We start from the raw sequence: 21528 nt of genomic DNA on the forward strand, positions 1-21528 counted from the left end.
TATCGTGTCATTATGGCTTTGTCTGTGACTGACATGGCGCGGCACTCTCCTTCTGTTTTGGCAGAGACGGTGGTTCATTGGTGTTTCCTGTGTGCCTGTGCGATGTGATGTAATGACATCTACATCCTTCGGGCTTCCCCAATCTGAATTTGACACGCTGTCACATGTCCAGCAGTGGAGGTTTATGGCGCATCTTACGTGCCACGTGATCCTGCTGAGCCATGTGACATGCTCTTTCAAGTCACGTGATCACATCGCGGTCACGTGCCCTTTGTTGTCGGTCCGTGCTTGGCGCGTCATTACTTCACCCACGTGACACTTCTGGGCACTTTTGATTGGTAGGAGCAGACTCCATCCGCCCTATGGAATGTTACAGGAAGTAACATATCAGCTTCGCGGGCTTTTGTGGCGTGGTTTTCACCACGCAACAGCAGCCTGTCATCCAGTATGGATGCTAAGATAATAAACGCTATTGGTTTGATCTGTTATAGAAACCTCTGATAGGATACTGACATTGAGGTTTGGAGTGTGAAACAACAGCTGACCACTCCTTATCCAATCACTAGCCGTGTTACTTTTAGGTTGCATTGATTTGTATGCAATGTGGGAGAACAATTTGATGCTCCTGTAGAAGTCCAAATTGGACAAAATGCATCGGACAAGGCTCTCAGTTCCCTACATTGCTTTTATAATATTTTATGTGATCACTCTTTATACCTTTGTATATTGGTTGGTTCCAATAAATATATTTTTTGACCTGCACCATCGGAGCACTCTGTATTTTTGTATTTAAAGCCCACCTCCGGACAAATTCTTTAGTTTTCAGTATGGGTTAGACAGTTTTTATAAAGTTTCCAATATGCCTTATGTTTCCTTGGAGAGCTTTCAGTTCATGTGTTTCCCACAATTTCCCCCTGCAAGGTCACAGACATGTATAGTAAGGGGAAACTATGACTGTAAAGGTTCATGTATCCGGTTCATGGCATAGTTTGTAGTAGTTAGTCACATTCAACTAGATTTGTTGTGTAATTTTAAACATGTTTCTTCAGGCCACTTCCTAAATTCTAGTGAGTGTTAGGAAAATACCTCAACATTTATATCTACACAGGTAGAATAGACGCCTTAATCCAATCACCAGAGATTGTGTAGCTGTTGATTGTCCAAGAACAGGAAGGGAGGTGTGAAAATTGTGGAGCCACCCTGTTCCAGTTGGACAATCCCATTTCTCGGTGTTACAATATCTGCATAGGTGTCAATCATTAGATTTACATGGCTGAAGGTGTGAGTTGTTGTCAAATTAGCAGCATGGATGTCAAAATGGCATTATATTGGAATACAGATAGTGTCAAAGGCCCCCACTCCATGTCAAAGGATCAGGGCTAATGATAAGGCAGTACAGCCAGTGCCCCTGTACTGGGCCCGGCCCCATCATTTCAAAAGGGGGGCCCATTCGCCTGCTCAGCAGGAAGGCTGGCTAAACGGTCTTATAGTTCTTGCAGACACTGATCCTCTTCTACCTCCCACTGCAGTGCTGTCAGCTTCTCCCCCTCTCCCTTCCTCCTGCTGCACTGCAAGGGGATTGGTTCTAGCGCATACACTTCTAACATCTGCTGTCTGGGCCCAGTGTGCCCCTTTCTCCTGAAGCACTGCCAGCTTTCCTCCTCTCCCACCGGCAGCTGCTGCAGGCACAGGGGGTGATGTCATTTACTGGCCCCTTCCTTTCCTGAATGAACACAGTAGTTCACAGTAACACAGTACCAGCCACACCTGTGTCCATTCAAATTGTGAATAAGCAGGAAGCTTCGGAGCACTTCTTATTCATTCATTCATCGTTGCAGCTGAGGCTGCAGAGAAAGGGACTGATAATTCTATGTCCTTTGTCAATTTCAGCTGGGGGGGAATGTCAGATAGACTGTCTGGGGCCCCGTGATTTCTAAGAGCAGCCATACAAAGGTTGGTTGTTCCAGTTTTGCAAACTAGTTGTCCTCTCTGTCCAAAATGTGCACCTCACTGCCCCTTAAAAAATGTCCCTTTTCATTAAGATGTAGGAAGACTGCCGAGTCTTAACCTGTAATGCCCTGTACACACGGTCGGATTTTCCAACGGAAAATGTGTGATCGTAGCTGGTTGTCGGAAATTCCGACCGTGTATGAGGGCTCCATCTGACTTTTTCCATCGGATTTTCCGACACACAAAGTTTGAGAGCAGGCTACAACATTTTCCGACAACAAAATCCGATCGCGTCAATTCCGACCGTGTGTGGACAATTCCGACGCACAAATTGCCACGCATGCTCTGAATGAATTCCGAGACAGAACTGCTCGGTCTGGTAATATTAGCGCTCGCAATGGATATAGCACTTTCGTCACTGTGCAATGTTTGAAATTGTTTAATGCAGCACACACTCTTCTTCTTTATAATGCTAGAAGAATGAAGTTGTTTTGCTGCTCATATTCACACAGACTTCTCACAAACTTCTTTCTTTATAATTTATCGTGATTTCATCACTATATTTTGATTTGTCACATCTGACGAAAAAATTATCAATTTTTTATTTTTTGGTTTGTATTTTTTTCAAGCCTGATCTTTTTTTTGATTTTTTTTTACCAGAATATTTTTGGGTGTGTTTTGTGTGTCAAGTTACCACAACACTATTATTATTGAATATTATTTAATCTCAAGGAGATTGTTTGGTGTTGGTGTCCCTTGTTAATTTCACATTGTATTTTTGAAATGTACCTGCCTCCTCACAAAAAACTGTCCTTTTTGAAGGAAAACACACATAGGCAAGTATAATTGAAACCAAAATTCCTTTATTAAGGGCTCATAACCAAACAAAGAGGAAGGCAACGCTGGAGAAACAGCAGAAATTGGCGAAGCCTTTGGCCCCCAGGGCACACATCAATTATTTTACTGCAAAATTGGTGGCCTGAGGAGTCCATATCTAAGGGAGTACAGTCTGGTCCAGAAGTCCAAGAGATCATGAAAGAAGCAGATGACATGTATGTCCCCAGGCTGTGGTCATACAAGGGCCTGCATCTTTTGCTAGACCAGACTGAACCAGGCCATCACTTTCTGGTCTTCTTTCCACGCTTCCTTCCCGGCTGTGGCTCTGGTGTTGGAGGTGTGGCAGGAGGAGGAGTAGGACCTGGAGGAGGAGGAGGAGGACCTGGAGGAGGAGGTCCATGGGTGAGCTGACAAATGTGGCTTTCGCATGTGAGTTGGCCCCTCAACCCCTTCTGAAGAGCTTCTAAAATGACACACTCACATAAGAGGCGTTGGCCCTCCTCCATTTGCAGCATTTTGCAGGCTGTTATGGCAGCAAAATCCTCTTCCACACTGTGGGGTGTTCTGAGGGCCTCAGTAGCCTTCCAAAGTAGGCCTATTGCAGCCTCCTCCAGGTTACTCCCCTTCCTGCCACTTTTTCTTTGAAGGTGGAGGGGAAGGGCCTGGGTATCAGGCAGCCTGCTTGGCCCGGCCACCTCCTGGCTGAAACTTTCCTGTGTATGAAAAAGGGACATTGTTTTAGCTTGTGATTCATCAATCACAATCAGAAATTAGTACTCCAAACTCACATAGATTTAACATCATTAATTTGACCAGAAATATTTGGAAGAATGCTATACCTGACTCAAACTGGGCTCCTCCACATGTTGCTCCCTGAAAGGCCCAGGTTGGGCGTCAGAAGCCTCAGTTGGGGGGGGAAGGAAACGTAGAAGGAAGACTGGAGAGTGATGGCCTGGGTTCAGTCTGACCTGCCAGAAAATGCAGCCTGTCATAGTACCACAGCCTGGGGACATAAACATCATTTGCTGCTCCTGATCTCAGGGAATCCTGGACCTTCTTGCGCTCCCTTAGATAAGTGCTCCTCATGCCACCAATTAGGGCCTTCAAATAGGGGATGTCTGCCGTGGGGATCACCGGCTTCACGAATTACAGCAAATTATCCAGCGCTGCCTTCCTCTTTGTTTGGTTCTTATAATCAGGGTGGTTTACCTGCCACAGACAGGGCAGCTCGCTGAACATATCTATGAATATGCAGATAAACTCCTGATTCTTCAAGATATCCATTTTCTCTGCAAGACACAACACAAGACAAACCCTAATGTCAGGCTAAAGTCTCCTAATCTTGTCCCAATATAGGCCTCAATCTAGAAGCAGTAAAGGCCCAATTTTAAATCTTACCTTCGTTATCATGATCGGTGCCTCCGATACTCCTTCCTCCGCTCACAGATCGTACGTACTATGCATGCGTGTTACGCTTTATATACACTGCGCTTGTGTGAAACTACGCCCGCCCCTGACGTTCTTTCTAGTCTATTCCCCGCCCCTTCTCGTTCGGTGCAGTGGGGAAGAGCACATGGCGGAGACACAACAGGTGCGTGCTAATTACAGCAACGAGGAGGAGGAGGAGGAAAGCCCGGAGCCAGAAACGTCCCAATCCCGGAGGAGACGATTTAATAAATTTTAGCTGTTCAAATTTGTTTTTTATTTAAAAAATGTCTCAGACATTGTCTGGCATATTGATGGTATCTTAGACGGACCTCGCGGGCACTCAGGGGGGGCAAGCCAGGATGGCCAGCTTCAAGCGCCGTCAGGGTTGGTTCATTTACTTGAATTCCGGATTTAGGCCCAACTGAGCCAGCATAGTTCACAGAATTTCTCCGTAAAAAGTTGTGGAAAACACAGCAACCCAGAATGATGTGATTCAGTTTGTACTCCGCCATGTGTATGGGTGTAAGAAATAGGCGGAACCGGCTGGCCATTAGTCCAAATGTGTTCTCCACCACTCTTCTGGCTCTGGCCAGCCGGTAATTAAAAACCCTCTGGTCTGGGGTGAGGGTCCTCATAGGGAATGGCCGCATAAGATGGTCCCGCAGCGCAAACGCTTCATCCGCAACAAAGACGAATGGGAGTCCTTCCACATTGTCTTCTGGAGGTGGCAAGTCCAAGCTGCCATTCTGGAGATGCCTGTAGAACTCTGTATGGGTGATGACTCCACCATCTGACATCCGGCCATTCTTCCCCACGTCCACATACAGGAACTTGTAAGTAGCCGACACCACCGTCAACATCACAATGCTATTGAACCCCTTGTAGTTGTAATAGTATGAGAGTTGGGTGGTGGGATGATGTGGACGTTTTTGACATCAATTGCCCCTCCACAGTTAGAAAAGTCCAACCGCTGGGCAAAGTGGGAGGCCACAGTCTGCCATTCCTATGGGTTGGAAGGAAACTGTGGAGTCAAACAAGAAAATAAAATTAATCATTTTTCACATAAACATGGAAAGCAGATTAGACACAAACATTCTTGGCCAACATCAGTATTACATTTATTTTAAGTAGTATTTAAAGACAAAGGTATAAGGTCCACCTATCAGATTCCCCCCCCCATGGGCCGTTTGGTGAATTTTACGTGGGGGGAGAGATGTTTTGGACCGGTAACCCTCTCCACTTCATTGAGAGAGGAATGCCTAAATAATGTGTATTACTTTGGCCAGCCCCTCCTTACTTACACTATTGGCAGCCCACTGGACAGGTAAGAAGTGTCATATTACAAAAAGATAAATACACACTGTACACATTTTAGCACATTTTTACATTCTGCTATTACCTATCAAGATAATAATAGGATCCAAAAACTGTAAACAGTACCATTTAAAAGTATTCAGGCAGGCCCTTGCACTTCATGCTTTGGGGAATTCATCCAGAAATCTGACCACAAAAGAGGTGGGTATAGTGTGTATGGGTTTGGCAAAGTCAGCAGATAGAGGATTGGTATCAGCTGAGTTAGCAGTTGGGGGAGGGAGGGTTCCAAATGATTTTGTGACCCAAAAAAAAAGCCTCTGGCACTCTGACATAATTTAAAGCACACATCACAATTTTTAACATTTTAGGGGGTATTTATGGTAAAGCACTACTATGGAGCTGACAAAATACATTATTAAGTGACTACACTATGTGAATTAAGGCCCAGGATAGCATGCTTGGGAGGTAAGTGAAGGCAAATATGTATGAAGGACAAAAATAAAAATTACATAAAAATCCAGCATGCATGAGGACAAAGGGGACATTCACAGCATATTACAATCATGGTAATTAGGGAATGAGGAATGAAATACAATATATTATAAAATATTAAATACAATAAAATGTGATGTTAAAGGATAAAAATCTTACCTTAATATACTCCTTCTGCAGGACCTGGATGATGGCAGGATGATGCAGGCTTCTCCCTGTCGCCAATTACTGCAGGGTGGCGACTAGCCTCTGCTCCGGAGTGATGGCTTGCCTTAATGCAGGTATCCTGCCTGCTGATATAGGGGGTCAGCAAAGCCAACAAATGGTGAAATACGGAGCCCGTCATCCGGAGAAAGTTCCTGAAATCGTCAGGATTATTCTCAAGGATCTCACGGAGCAAAGGCATATGACAGAACTGGTCACGCTGGAGCAACCAATTCTTGGTCCATGAACTCCTCCCCACCCTGTTCATGGACTGGACTTGTGTCAAGGTAAGGACCCCAAGACCAAGCCCCCGCACAGCACGATTTCTACAAGGAGTACGTATATGCAACATGGCTAGAAAACGGTCGGCTGCTCAGAACGAAGTAACAGAATGCACTGAAGAACAGCAAGGCCTGTGAAGAGCGACCTGAAAATCAGTAACGAACGAACACTAGCACAATGACAAGTCAATTGTACTCGCTGCAGGCACTGAAGACCAGATACAAACCCACAAGCACAAACTGAACAGCAGAAAACGATCTGAAAGCCACAAGTCTGAAAAAGAGCGAATCGTCTCTCACCAAACTTTTACTAACACGAAATTAGCAAAAGGAGCCCAAAGGGTGCCGCGCTTGGTTCTGAACTGTCCTTTTATAGTCTCGTCGTACGTGGTGTATGTGACCGCATTCTTGGCGATCGTAAATTCCGACAACTTTGTGCGACCGTGTGTATGCAAAACAAGTTTGAGCCAACATCCGTCTGAAAAAATACATGGATTTTGTTGTCGGAATATCCGATCAATGTCCGATCGTGTGTACGGGGCATAACATTTGCCCTCCTATGTTGGGCTATTCCTTTGTTGGGAGTTTTTTTTGTTGTTTCCCCAGTCTTTGCATTCCTCACTACACTGCACTATACAGTATAATATATATCAAGTTACTTTGCTTGTGTTTGGATGTTGGGTCTGAAAAATTGGAGTACTGGAGCATTGGACCCCCATTCTGATATGATAGCTCTTCTTAAAGCAGCTCAGGTGCACAATGGGTCCTGATATGACCCACAGGGTAACATCTAAAAAAAAAAAAAAAAATGTGTGTATATATATATATATATATATATATATATACAGTTCATAATTTTCCACGGTAATAGTCATTGCAAGGTCTTCTTTGTTTTAGCAGCCTTGCAATTACAGTACCTTTAACTATAATGCTGAAATATGATCTTTGAGGAAACTATAGTCTATTTTTTTATTTATGTATTTATTTATTCATGTAGTTATTTTTTAAAAATCTATCAACAAAAGGCCCAACTTAATGTAAAATTATATTATCAATTTGTACTAAAACCTTGTTTTTTATGTATACAGTATTTGTAATTATATTTGTACATGCAGACAATCACATTAGTTCCTTGTTTAATAATTGCAGGCTCCCTTTCCTGCGTTTTGTGAGTCATCACAATGTGATTGATTTATTACAGGAATTTAGTGCATTCTAACTTTGTAAGGGAATTTTCACTTACAGTGTGATGGATATAGTTAAGCTCTGCAAAGTGCATTTTAACTTTGTAAGGGAATTTTCACTTACAGTGTGATGAATGTAGATAAGCTCTGCTTTACTTCAATCATCCAGTCATATACAAACAAACGTTTTATTTATTTTTCTTTTTGTCTTTGCATGTGATTGGGTGTTCTTTTCAACATGTTTTACCACATTCACTAAGGTGCATGAAAGTTCCCTTCCAAAGTGAAAATTCACTTTGCAAGATAAACAGGCTTTACTTCTTTAGTAAATCAACCTAATAGATGTAAACCCGACAAATGATTTTTTATAGTAGAAATGTGTCTACCTTCAGATTTTTTTAGCTTTACTTTATTGGTATGGAAATATTTGTATGGTCTTGTTAACAATTTCTGTTTTTGTACAATTCATAATCAGCATGGTGGAATTTATGAATTAATTTCCATAACAAGAGTCTTATGGGACAGAAATGTATTTAACATGGGAATATTTGGGAAAATGTTTTGCTATACACTGATTAGAGCTGTCAAATCATGCAGAACCTGTTCAAGAGCAACCTGTTACTGAATTCCATTCCAGCAAGAAAAAAATAAAGTAAATTCATGATAAAAAAAAGCAAATAATTGTTGAACATATTGCAAACTACTTGTGCTTTTCAAAAGCAAAACATTTCTTTATATTTATCAATAAACCTAAAAGCATTGCTTTTGAAACTGATACATATTCATGAAACATAAAATCCAGTACAATCCAGATTTTATCTTTAAGGTATTTTAAGAACTGGAGTTCAGATAGTGTTGTCTATAAAAATATGTATTAGGAAAATAAAACATCAAAATATATTTGAGAAAGTAACAATAAACATTATTTCTAGCTTCAGCTTTTTTTTAAGTCAAAGCTAGACACTATCTTGAAAGCCCTTACTTTTAGTTCAAATAGAAATTATGCCTACATATTTAACAGAATCCTGGAAATGGGTTGCACCAAAGCCAATACATAATAAATAAAACAATTGTACATTGCGCAGTTTTTATGCAAAAAAATCTAAGCCCTACTGCTACAAATGACTATAAAAAGTGTCTTTATATTTAATGTAGCAATAACTCTCGGTGGAGCTGCTGGTTTATTATTGGGCCTGTCCTCTATTCTCTTCACCCCTCTTAAGTTGTTCAATCCCCTTGACACAGCTGTAGTGCAGTGTTGTAATGATATTAATACCAACTTTAACCCACAATATACACTTATATTTATATTTACCTCTACCTGGGTGCTTGTAGCTCCACCTGCAAGAGAAATAACAACACTGCACATAAACTTCTGTAATAACCAAAATAACTTTGTTTGGATAAATTATATATTTATATAAAGAATTATTACAGTGACTACACTATCACACCAACGTAGTGCAACAGTACAGTAAACAGTTATAACAGTCTTGGTAACAAGCACAAATATACCTAAATATATATATGTACCAGGGAGCTCCCCCTGCTCTAAACCGTAAAGTCACTACCCTTTATAACTAGATACAGGGCCCTGCAATAAAAGAGATAGTCTTGATGTCTTCAATCTTCGCTAGCTACAAATTTGTAATTGTAATCCACAGAGGGTTCTTCTTGGGTGTTGCGCAGTGTAAGGTAGTACACTAAGACAATTATAATCCAGAAGATTGATTAAGTGTTCTTATATGAAGAAGACAAACATCTAGTATCAGTTCTTGAATACTGGAATCTATGCAAATGTAATGTTCTCCAACTTAACTTGTTCCGTGGGACTATCAGTCCCAGCAATACTATGTAACCGTCCTAAGTGTGTGTAGTATTAAACAAATTTCCGGGTGTTAACCCTCTCACCACATGGAATCTGGGCAGATGGATGTCTCAGTTTCAGCAGTTCTCAGTCCGTATGAAGCCACCACCACGCCGTCACACTGTTCCGTTTACATAACGACCAGGAGTCCTCGGTTACCTCCCCGACGGGTCTCCGGAACAATCACTTCTGCTGCTTCAGCACACTGTGATACGATGGCAGGATCCCTGCTGCTGCTCAGCTCCTTCACAAGGTAGGCCGCAACCCTGTGGGACACACACACCCACAGAGTCCTGCTGGCAGGCCACGAGTCCCAGGAACAAGAGACTTAAGATGGCCACTCCCAGCCCTTTTATATCCTCCCACAATGCAGTTCCATTCTTCTCTTGTCCAGGAGCATTGTGGGTAGGTCATAGTTAATGTTCAGAAGTAAACAATCAATCACTTCCATGTCACTTCTCTTAATCATGAAACATAAAAGTGTTGTACCTTTTCAATTGTTCACTAGATGGCACTAGATCAACTTATACCTTTATAACACACTTATGACTAAAAACAAAAGTTGTCAGCACTACATTAATACAAAAGTTTTTGTGGCACTTTTATAGCTGCCTGGCCAGGGAGAATCACTGTCATTGTAACTGTGATCTAACCTGTGACATAACCTTGCACAGCCACAGTCAAAAAGCCATCTTAGAAAGCTGAAAATATCCAAAAATGAGAATATTTTGTACCATGGACAGCACTTCTAAACCTATATTCAAATAAACCCTAGGGAGGACAGCTGCTTAGGGTAAAGAAAAGCTAAGGGTATAACATTTCATTTGGGAAAAACTTAAATGCAATGAGGTATGGGTACATGGTTGACAATAAACTTCAATTTAAAAAAAAAATTATATTCTTAACACACCTGCCACTGACTATGTAATGCAACATGCAGTATACAAAAGGAAATGGAAAAACCTTGTACAACCTACAAATCTGAAAATAAAAATACAATCAACTAAATCTGACATATCAAGCAAGTAAAAATTGGAATATTTTCAGGTAATCTTTCTATAGTTAGTTCTGTTTTCCTTCTCCCCTAGCTAAACTATCTATCTGTCTTCTCCTACCCTAGGTACAACTACGGACCAAGACTTTCCAAGAAACACATTGCACATTCACTGAAAAGTAAACTTACTGTGCAATTGAACCATTGCAATATTTTATACTTAAAGAGGAACTGCAGTCTGCTCACATAATTTGTAATACAAACATCTTTGCCATTCTGAAGCTTCCCTCCAACCACTTTGCATGTTATTTTATATATACTGTGATTCTGTACTTGCCAAATAAGCTGCAGAAATCTCCCTCCACTGAGTCTGGCTGCAACCATTTTAACTGTGGGCAGCTGAAACTGCTACCAGTTCACTTCCTGGATTTACACAGACACACAGAGGCACACCTCCAGCTCTTCAGCCCTGCAACTCTCGTTGGCCCTCTTATGACTCACCCCCTCCCTTCCTGGCAAACTCTCACAAGATTGAGAGAGAGAGCTGTGCATTATGTCATAAGTCTAGGCTTATTAGCAGACAAGAAACACGAAGTAGGCTGTATAAGGTATTTACTGGCAGAAAAAAATGTTTTACTATCCAAAGTTAAAACAACAAGGGCAGAAGATTTAATAGATATAAAGTTGAAAAAATTACTTAAGATCCGCTTTAACCGGTTCCCGACCGGCGCACAACGATGTACGTCGGCAGAATGGCACGGCTGGGCAAATGGACTTCCATTTGAATTCCCCGGCGTTCCATTGCGTGCGCGCGTCGGCCGGGAGCTCCATGAGTCGGGTCGCGGGTCCCGCGGACTCGATCGCTGTGGGGATACCCGCAATCGCCTCACGGAGAGGACGAACGGGGAGATGCTGATGTAAACAGCATCTCCCTGTTCTGCCTAGTGACAAGTGTCACTGATCACAGCTCCCTGTCATCGGAAGCTGTGATCAGAGTAATGACACTGCTAGCCCATCCCCCTACAGTTAGTAATCACCCCCCCAGGACACACTTAACCCCTCCCTGCCCCCTAGTGGTTAACCCCTTCAATGCCAGTGTCATTTACACAGTAATCAGTGCATTTTTAATCGCAATGATCACTGAATAAATGAAAATGGTCCCAAAAATGTGTCAAAAATGTCCGACATGTCCGCCATAATGTCGCAGTCACAATAAAAATTGCTGATCACCGCCATTACTAGTAAAAAAAAAAAATAATAATAAAAATGCCATAAAACTATCCCCTATTTAGTAAACGCTATAACTTTTGCACAAACCAATCAATAAATGCTTATTGCGATTTTTTTTAACCAAAAATATGTAGAAGAATACAATCGGCCTAAAAAAATTTTTTTATATATATTTTTGGGGGATATTTATAATAGCAAAATGTAAAAAATAATGCGTTTTTTTCAAAATTGTCGCTCTTATTTTGTTTATAGCGCAAAAAATAAAAATCGCAGAGGTGATCAAATACCACCAAAAGAAAGCTCTATTTGTGAGAAGAAAAGGACGTCAATTTTGTTTGGGAGCCACGTCGCACGACCGCGCAATTGTCAGTTAAAGCGACGCAGTGCCGAATCACAAAAAATGCTCTGGTCAGGAAGCGGTTAAAGGGATTGTAAAATGGGGAGCCTAGGATCACCAGCCAGCTTTTTCACATATGTAACCTATTCCAGTTCCACCTCACCAACAGTTGCTGACTCCTTTCTTCTCCTTTTCTGGCCTCCCCTTTAGATGGGTTAACCCTTTCAGGACCAAAGTCCATGTAATCAGGGTTGGAGGCTCTTTCCCATACAAAAAGTCTCTCTGAACCTCTGAATTCTGGGTACCAAATGAAGACTTACCAATCCTGAGAGCACTGTAAGTCATTCCTGTCCTCCCCAACTGGACTACTGTACCCTGAAACCCCTCACCCTGTATGGGTGAAAACATCTGAGTTCTCAAAAATGTGTTCACATCACCCCCCTTAAAGGACCACAACTCAAATAGCGGGGACACGTATCTCCCGACCTTTACCCATCCCTGGCACCCTGTATAGGGTTGATTTCCAAAAACAAACAGGCTAATTTTAGTGAATGAGGTGAGGTTCCATTGACTTCCACCAGCAAATCATGTGCAAACAAAAATACTATATATTTTTTTTATTCCTTGCACATGATTGTGTATACTGAATGTTTATCACTTTCACTAAACTACAGGAAATTTCCCCTGCAAAATAAACAGCCTGTTTGCCTTTAGTAAATCAATCCCAATGAGTATACAATAAATGTATCTATAACATGTACAAATATCTAGTCTGCAAACATCTTGAAAGTGGCATGTCATTGTCTCATGCGTTATTTGGAGAACTCTGCGCTTTGATTTGAGTTTAGGTATAAGTTCAGGTATTGAGTTATGGTAAATGGTAAGTGTCTCATTCATTAATTTTATGTTTTTATGTTTGATAAATTTGTGCCTAAGTCTTATAAAAAAATACCATGCTTCTAGAAATATATATAAATTATATTCAACAGGGCAGCACTCACCATGCAGGTAATCAGCATTGTTGGTGAACAGCAGAAAATAGCATTAGCCATATCTATAAACATATAGAAAAAAGTTAGTCCAATATTGAACAAGAAAAAATGTAGTCTAATCTGCAGCATCCCCATTATTTAGTTTCCAATATCCATGAGTAAACAGTTTCAGATCTCAGTGGACCATTTGTCAGGTACAAACATTCTCAAGTGAACTTTAAAAGCCATTGGCTTTAAAACACGCATAGCCGACCAGAAGGGAGTTACAGCTGATTCACATTGGCATCCATGGCATTACTTTAATGACATGTTCTACTTGTTACCAGGAGATACATACTTACTGTATAATGTGACAAGCCCATTCCCAAAACCTTATAAATAAAACAAACCTAATAAAATGTTTCTAATTAAATTCACAAACGCACATGCAGGTCAAAATCCATATTAAGTTCTCTTGACATTAAAGTATCCAACCATGCAATCCATCTGACCTCTTTTTTCTTTAGTCTCAGTTCACTGTTACCTCCTTTCTTAGACACTGGAATGTGATCGATCACCAGAAATCTAAACTGAGCTGGTGTATGTCCACACTGTTTACAATGCCAAGCCACTGGCAGCTCCGATTGGATAATTTATGTTGGGAAATCCTGGAAATCCTACCCTTTGTTTTTTGTGTTGTCTCATCAACATAATATAGGCCACAAGGGGATTTTAAAATATTAACAACTGTGACAGGTTAGAAATATCTTGATAACAATTACCTTTCCAGTGTGAGGAATGCTTGTCACAGAGTGGTGCACTGAAGCACCTGTACCACGTGAGTACTCTGCATAGGGGTTTTTGTTTAAATAAATATATTTTTTATAAACGGTATCACACTATCCAGTCCTCATTTCTCACATACACGTGGAGACTACACCATTGGACAGCATAGGATATCACAGATCCATCTACACAGAACCCAGAGTTGGTTCGCAGGTGTGTATAGACCAAACTTAATTGCGAGGTCACACCCCCTGGGGTGATCATACTCACATGGGGGGGAGCACAAGAGTGGTGTCACTTGAACACGTGTGGATTATCACTACAGCTGTGGAGGAATTTTGGATGAAATTTGGTTATTGATTTTCACAAGCACTATAGCACTTTATCATCACAGCAATATTTAAAGCATGTTATATGGACTTTAACCACTTGAGCCCCGGACCATTATGCTGCCTAAGGACCAGAGGTCTTTTTCCAATTTGGCACTGCGTCGCTTTAACTTTTAATTGTGCGGTCATGCAATGCTGTACCCAAACGAAATTTGTGTCCTTTTCTTCCCACAAATAGAGCTTTCTTTTGATGGCATTTGATCACCTCTGCGGTTTTTATTTTTTGCGCTATAAACGGAAAAAGACCGAAAATTTTGAAAAAAAATGATATTTTCTACTTTTTGTTATAAAAAAAATCCAATAAACTCAATTTTAGTCATACATTTGGCCAAAATTTATTCGGCCACATGTCTTTGGTAAAAAAAATGTCAATAAGCGTATATTTATTGATTTGCGCAAAAGTTATAGCGTCTACAAACTAGGGTACATTTTCTGGAATTTACATAGCTTTTAGTTTATGACTGCCTATGTCATTTCTTGAGGTGCTAAAATGGCAGGGCAGTACAAAACCCCCCCAAATGACCCCATTTTGGAAAGTAGACACCCCAAGGAAATTGCTGAGAGGCATGTTGAACCCATTGAATATTTATTTTTTTTGTCCCAAGTGATTGAATAATGACAAAAAAAAAAAAAAAAAATATTTACAAAAAGTTGTCACTAAATGATATATTGCTCACACAGGCCATGGGCCTATGTGGAATTGCACCCCAAAATACATTCAGCTGCTTCTCCTGAGTATGGGGATACCACATGTGTGGGACTTTTTGGGAGCCTAGCTGCGTACGGGGCCCCGAAAACCAATCACCGCCTTCAGGATTTCTAAGGGCATAAATTTTTGATTTCACTCCTCACTACCTATCACAGTTTTGAAGCCCATAAAATGCCCAGATGGCACAAACCCCCCCCAAATGACCCCATTTTGGAAAGTAGACACCCCAAGCTATTTGCTGAGAGGCATGTTGAGTCCATGGAATACTTTCTTTTTTGACACAAGTTGCGGGAAAGTGACAATTTTTTTTTTTTTTGCACAAAGTTGTCACTAAATGATATATTTCTCACACAGGCCATGGGCATATGTGGAATTGCACCCCAAAATACATTCTGCTGCTTCTCCTGAGTATGGGGATACCACATGTGTGGGACTTTTTGGGAGCCTAGCCGCGTACGGGGCCCCGAAAACCAAGCACCGCCTTCAGGATTTCTAAGGGCGTAATGTTGTGATTTCACTCCTCACTACCTATCACAGTTTTGAAGGCCATAAAATGCCAAGATGGCACAAAACCCCCCCAAATGACCCCATTTTGGAAAGTAGACACCCCAAACTATTTGCTGAGAGGCATGTTGAGTCCATGGAATATTTTATATTTTGACACAAGTTGCGGGAAAGTAACACTTTTTTTTTTTTTTTTTTGCACAAAGTTGTCACTAAATGATATATTGTTCAAACATGCCATGGGCATATGTGGAATTACACCCCAAAATACATTCTGCTGCTTCTCCTGAGTACGGGGATACCACATGTTTAGGACTTTTTGGGAGCCTAGCCGCGTACGGGGCCCCGAAAACCAAGCACCGCCTTCAGGATTTCTAAGGGCATAAATTTTTGATTTCACTCCTCACTTCCTATCACAGTTTTGAAGGCCATAAAATGCCAAGATGGCACAAACCCCCCCCAAATGACACCATTTTGGAAAGTAGACACCCCAAGCTATTTGCTGAGAGGCATGTTGAGTCCATGGAATATTTTATTTTTTGACACAAGTTGCGGGAAAGTGACAATTTTTTTTTTTTTTTGCACAAAGTTGTCACTAAATGATATATTTCTCACACAGGCCATGGGCATATGTGGAATTGCACCCCAAAATACATTTAGCTGCTTCTCCTGAGTATGGGGATACCACATGTGTGGGACTTTTTGGGAGCCTAGCCGCATACGGGGCCCCGAAAACCAAGCACCGCCTTCAGGATTTCTAAGGGCGTAAAGTTGTGATTTCACTCCTCACTGCCTATCACAGTTTTGAAGGCCATAAAAAGCCCAGATGGCACAAACCCCCCCCAAATGACCCCATTTTAGAAAGTAGACACCCCAAGCTATTTGCTGAGAGGCATGTTGAGTCCATGGAATATTTTATATTTTGACACAAGTTGCGGGAAAGTGACAATTTTTTTTTTTTTTTGCACAAAGTTGTCACTAAATGATATATTGCTCAAACATGCCATGGGCATATGTGGAATTACACCCCAAAATATATTCTGCTGCTTCTCCTGAGTACGGGGATACCACATGTTTAGGACTTTTTGGGAGCCTAGCCGCATACGGGGCCCCGAAAACCAAGCACCGGCTTCAGGATTTCTAAGGGCGTTAAGTTGTGATTCCACTCCTCACTACCTATCACAGTTTTGAAGGCCATAAAATGCCAAGATGGCACAAACCCCCCCAAATGACCCCATTTTGGAAAGTAGACACCCCAAGCTATTTGCTGAGAGGCATGGTGAGTATTTTGCAGCTCTCATTTGTTTTTGAAAATGAAGAAAGACAAGAAAAATGTATTTTTTTTTCTTTTTTCAATTTTCGAAAGTTTGTGACAAAAAGTGAGGTCTGCAAAATACTCACTATACCTCTCAGCAAATAGCTTGGGGTGTCTATTTTCCAAAATGGGGTCATTTGGGGGGGGGTTGTGCCACCTGGGCATTCCATGGCCTCCGAAACTGTGCTAGGCAGTGAAGAGTGAAATCAAAAATTTACGCCCTTAGAAAGCCTGAAGGCGGTGCTTGTTTTTCGGGGTCCCGTGTGCGGCTAGGCTCCCAAAAAGTCCCACACATGTGGTATCCCCATACTTAGGAGAAGCAACAGAACACTGCTGCCCCCACGCTTCGGCATATATGCTGAAGTATGTAACTGTGGTGGTGAAATCACCTCCGACAGCGCTGGAGTCACGGCTTTATATATCGTGGGAGCAAACGCTGTTGCTGTCAAGATAAATAAAACTGCGCTGCAACTGAATGGCGTACATGCTAAGCAAATGATGGTTAACAATAAACCAAAGTAACATTACAGTATAACAGTAAGACTTACCATACCTGCAAAGCAAATACAAAAAAAAAAAACATAGTAAAAAATAAAACATTTAACGCAACCTGTGCCTAAAATATATATATGCCGAAGCATGAGGGCATCCTCCCGCAAAAGGCAGGAGCAAATTGCTCCTCCACCCACTGCTGCCCCCACGCTTCGGCATATATGCTGAAGTATGTAACTGTGGTGGTGAAATCACCTCCGACAGCGCTGGAGTCACGGCTTTATATATCGTGGGAGCAAACGCTGTTGCTGTCAAGATTAATAAATCCGCGCTGCAACTGAATGGCGTACCTGCTAAGCAAATGATGGTTAACAATAAAACAAAGTAACATTACAGTATAACAGTAAGACTTACCATACCTGCAAAGCAAATACAAAAAAAAAAAACATAGTAAAAAATAAAACATTTAACGCAACCTGTGCCTAAAATATATATATGCCGAAGCATGGGGGCATCCTCCCGCAAAAGGCAGGAGCAAATTGCTCCTCCACCCACTGCTGCCCCCACGCTTCGGCATATATGCTGAAGTATGTAACTGTGGTGGTGAAATCACCTCCGACAGCGCTGGAGTCACGGCTTTATATATCGTGGGAGCAAACGCTGTTGCTGTCAAGATAAATAAATCCGCGCTGCAACTGAATGGCGTACCTGAAAACAATAAAATGGTTACCAACAAAACACAGTAAACGGTAAAGTATAAAAAATCTGAAAAGCAAACATGGTAAAACATAATAACAATAAAACATTGCAGAATAGAATAGAGTAAAAAAGAGTAGAACAATAGAGAGAGAATAGAGAGAGAGAGAACAATAAAACAACAACAACTATTTTTGGTTTTTTTATTTTATATTTTTTTTTGTGTTTTTATTTTTTTTAACTTTTTTTTAATTTTTTTTTTTACACTTTTTTTTAGTAACTTTTAACTTTTGTAACTCGTTCCAGGTTTGGGTCTCTCAAAATGCAATGGCATCTTGGGAGACCCTGTGTTAGTGTGCCTAGTCTGTGCAGTGCTGAACCCTACGCTAATACTCAACTAATGTATGGTAGCGTTCAAAGCATTCACCCATGCAAAGACCAGGATTGCCAGGACAGGAGGGACAATAAGACCGGGTGTCACGCCTAAATCCGCGCTTGCTACAGACACGACATCTTTTTTGGGGGGCTCGTTGGGTAGGGGTACTCGGGATGGCATAAAGAAAATGCCGCTCATGCAGCCGGCTTACTGCATTTGGTTGGGGAAGGTGAGGTAGAGCACCGTCTGGAAACAGAAGGGCTCTGACATAGTTACATAGTTACATAGTTAGTAAGGTTGAATAAAGACACCAGTCCATCCAGTTCAACCTGAGTGAGTGTGTGTCTACAACCCTGACCCTTGTCCCTAACCCTGTACATCGCACACTCACATCAGTCCCTACCCTCAATCCAAGGTCCCCATTCATATACTAGGGCCAATTTTGGACAGAAGCCAATTAACCTACCAGCATGTCTTTGGAGTGTGGGAGGAAACCGGAGTACCCGGAGGAAACCCACGCAGGCACAGGGAGAACATGCAAACTCCAGGCAGGTAGTGTCGTGGTTGGGATTCGAACCAGCGACCCTTTTTTACTGCTAGGCGAGAGTGCTAACCACTGCACCACTGTGCCGCCCAAATGACGATCTCTTCCTGGAATTTAAGGAAGGATCCAGTCTGTCCTGAAGCTCTGTATAGCACATGAGCATTCAGCAAAGCCAATTGAAATAAATAAACAGACACTTTTTTGTACCAGCGTCTGGCCTTACGGGCAACTAGGTACGGCGCCAACAACTGGTCGTTGAGGTCCACCCCTCCCATATTAAGGTTGTATTCGTGGACACAGAGGGGTTTCTCCACAACACCAGTCGCCGTAGGAATTTGGGTCGTCGCGTCTGCATGAAGGGAGGTGAGAACGAAAACATTCTTCTTATCCCTCCTCTTCATAGCGAGCAAATTATTATACTTCAAGCAGGCTCTCTCCCCCAGCCTAAGACGGGAATCTACAAGCCGCTGGGGAAAGCCACGGCGATTAGGTCGCACGGTGCCACATGCTCCAATCTGCTGATCAAACAAGTGACTAAAAAGTGGCACGCTCGTATAATAATTGTCCACGTACAAGTGGTACCCCTTTCCGAATAAGGGTGACACCAAGTCCCACACTATCTTGCCAGCGCTTCCTATGTAGTCAGGGCAGTTTGTCGGCTCTACGTGACTATCTTTGCCCTCGTAAACCATAAAACTATATGTATAGCCTGTGGCCCTGTCACAGAGCTTATACATCTTGACCCCGTATCTGGCACGCTTGCTGGGAAGGTACTGTTTGAATGACAAGCGGCCAGAAAATTTAATCAGGGACTCATCAATGCAGACAACTTGATGGGGGGGTAAACAAGTCTGCAAAACGTTGGTTGAAGTGGTTTACGAGGGGCCGAATTTTGTAGAGCCGATCGTATGCAGGGTCTCCACGAGGACGACAGAGTTCATTGTCGTTGAAGTGCATGAACCGCAAAATCTGCTCATATCGTGCCCTGGCCATGGAAGCAGAGAACAAGGGTGAATGGTAAATTGGGTCAGTGGACCAATATGACCGCAACTTACTCTTTTTATTCAACCCCATGAGGAGGGAAAGGCCCAGACAGGTCTTAAATTCGGAGACCATAATTGGTCTCCAATCTCTGGCAAGGGAGGACTGGGGATTAGCGGCGATGTGTTGACCAGCGTATAAATTGCTTTGGTCCACAATAGATCTATAGAGATCTTCGGTGAAAAACAGTGAATAAAAATCCAGTGGCGTAAAGTCAACTGTTTCCACCTGAATTCCGGGTTGGCCAGTGAAAGGGGGAAGTACGGGTGCTGCAGAAGTGGAGGGTTCCCAATTCGGATTGGCCAATGCAGCAGGAAGGGCACTATGGGCACGACAGGCCTGTCTTTGTCTTCTTGGTGGCAGCGGGACACTACTAGTGCATGCCACCTCGCCAGCTTGAACTGCACTTATGGGACTCGCCACATCACCACGTGATACTGCAGTGCTGGATGTACGACCAGGGTGTACTAGGCCGCTGGTGCTTGCTAGTTCACCAGAAGGAATAGCGGCGCTAGTACTTCTCTGCTCCATACGAGAGCCCTGCGGTTCTTGCACTTCAAGGACAGAAGAAGATTGGGGTCTGGTACGCCTGACCTTAGCAGGGACCACAACTCTGTCGTCAGAGCTATCTGTCATGGAGCCGCTGTCCTCTACAGGTTCGTATTCTGAGCCTGAACTTGACAGATGAGTGACTTCCTCTTCACTATCTGTCATACTCAGAAACGTGTAGGCCTCTTCACTAGTGTACCTTCGATTTGCCATTTTGGGCTCTAAATTTAGGGGTACACTAAGGAGACTCACAGGCAAAAAAGCTCCTGACTGTCAGCGATCGCAGGGATCAGGCCTGACTCTGCGAACGCTGCAGTTATGTGTGCTTAGTGTTTTGTAAGTGTCAGTTATCGATCGATACTGCACTTGGGTGGGCTGGGCAGGGCTGGGCCGAGGAGCAAAACGCAGGTGCTAGCAGGTATCTGGGCTGATCCCGCTAACACTGCGTTTCAGGGAACCCTAAACTGCTGGGGAGTATAGATCTGATCGGATCAGATATCGATCCGCTCAGATACTATAGCACTAAGGGAGGTGTATGCTGCATGCGTGGGTTTTAGCGGTACTGGCGCTAACCTGACGCTGCCTGGGTCGACGCAGACCTTATCTGACCCTAAAAATGTAATTTATATCACCGCCGGGCAATTAGGGGGTTAAACCTTTATAGGGTAATAAACGGCGGGTGCCCTAAAACTATAATAAACTGTAATAAACTGTAATAAACTACAAAAAACAAACTAGCTAACCAGCGTCACCCATAACACTTATACGGTGATCGCTGGTGAAAGGGTTAACTAGGGGGCAATCAGGGGGTTAAAACCTTTAGTAGGTAGTATATGGGGGTCCCTGTCGCTATAAAACACTGACAGCGAACCTATATACTTACCTCCCTAACTAGCGTCACCTGTGTCACTAATACAGCGATCAGAAAAACGATCGCTTAGCGACACTGGTGACGGGGGGTAATCAAGGGGTTAACTTTTATTAGGGGGGGTTAGGGGGGTACCCTGGACCTAAGGGGGGGTACCCTAGACCTAAAGG

The sequence above is a fragment of the Aquarana catesbeiana genome, linkage group LG05, assembly GCF_042186555.1.
Source record: "Aquarana catesbeiana isolate 2022-GZ linkage group LG05, ASM4218655v1, whole genome shotgun sequence".
Taxonomy (NCBI): domain Eukaryota; kingdom Metazoa; phylum Chordata; class Amphibia; order Anura; family Ranidae; genus Aquarana; species Aquarana catesbeiana.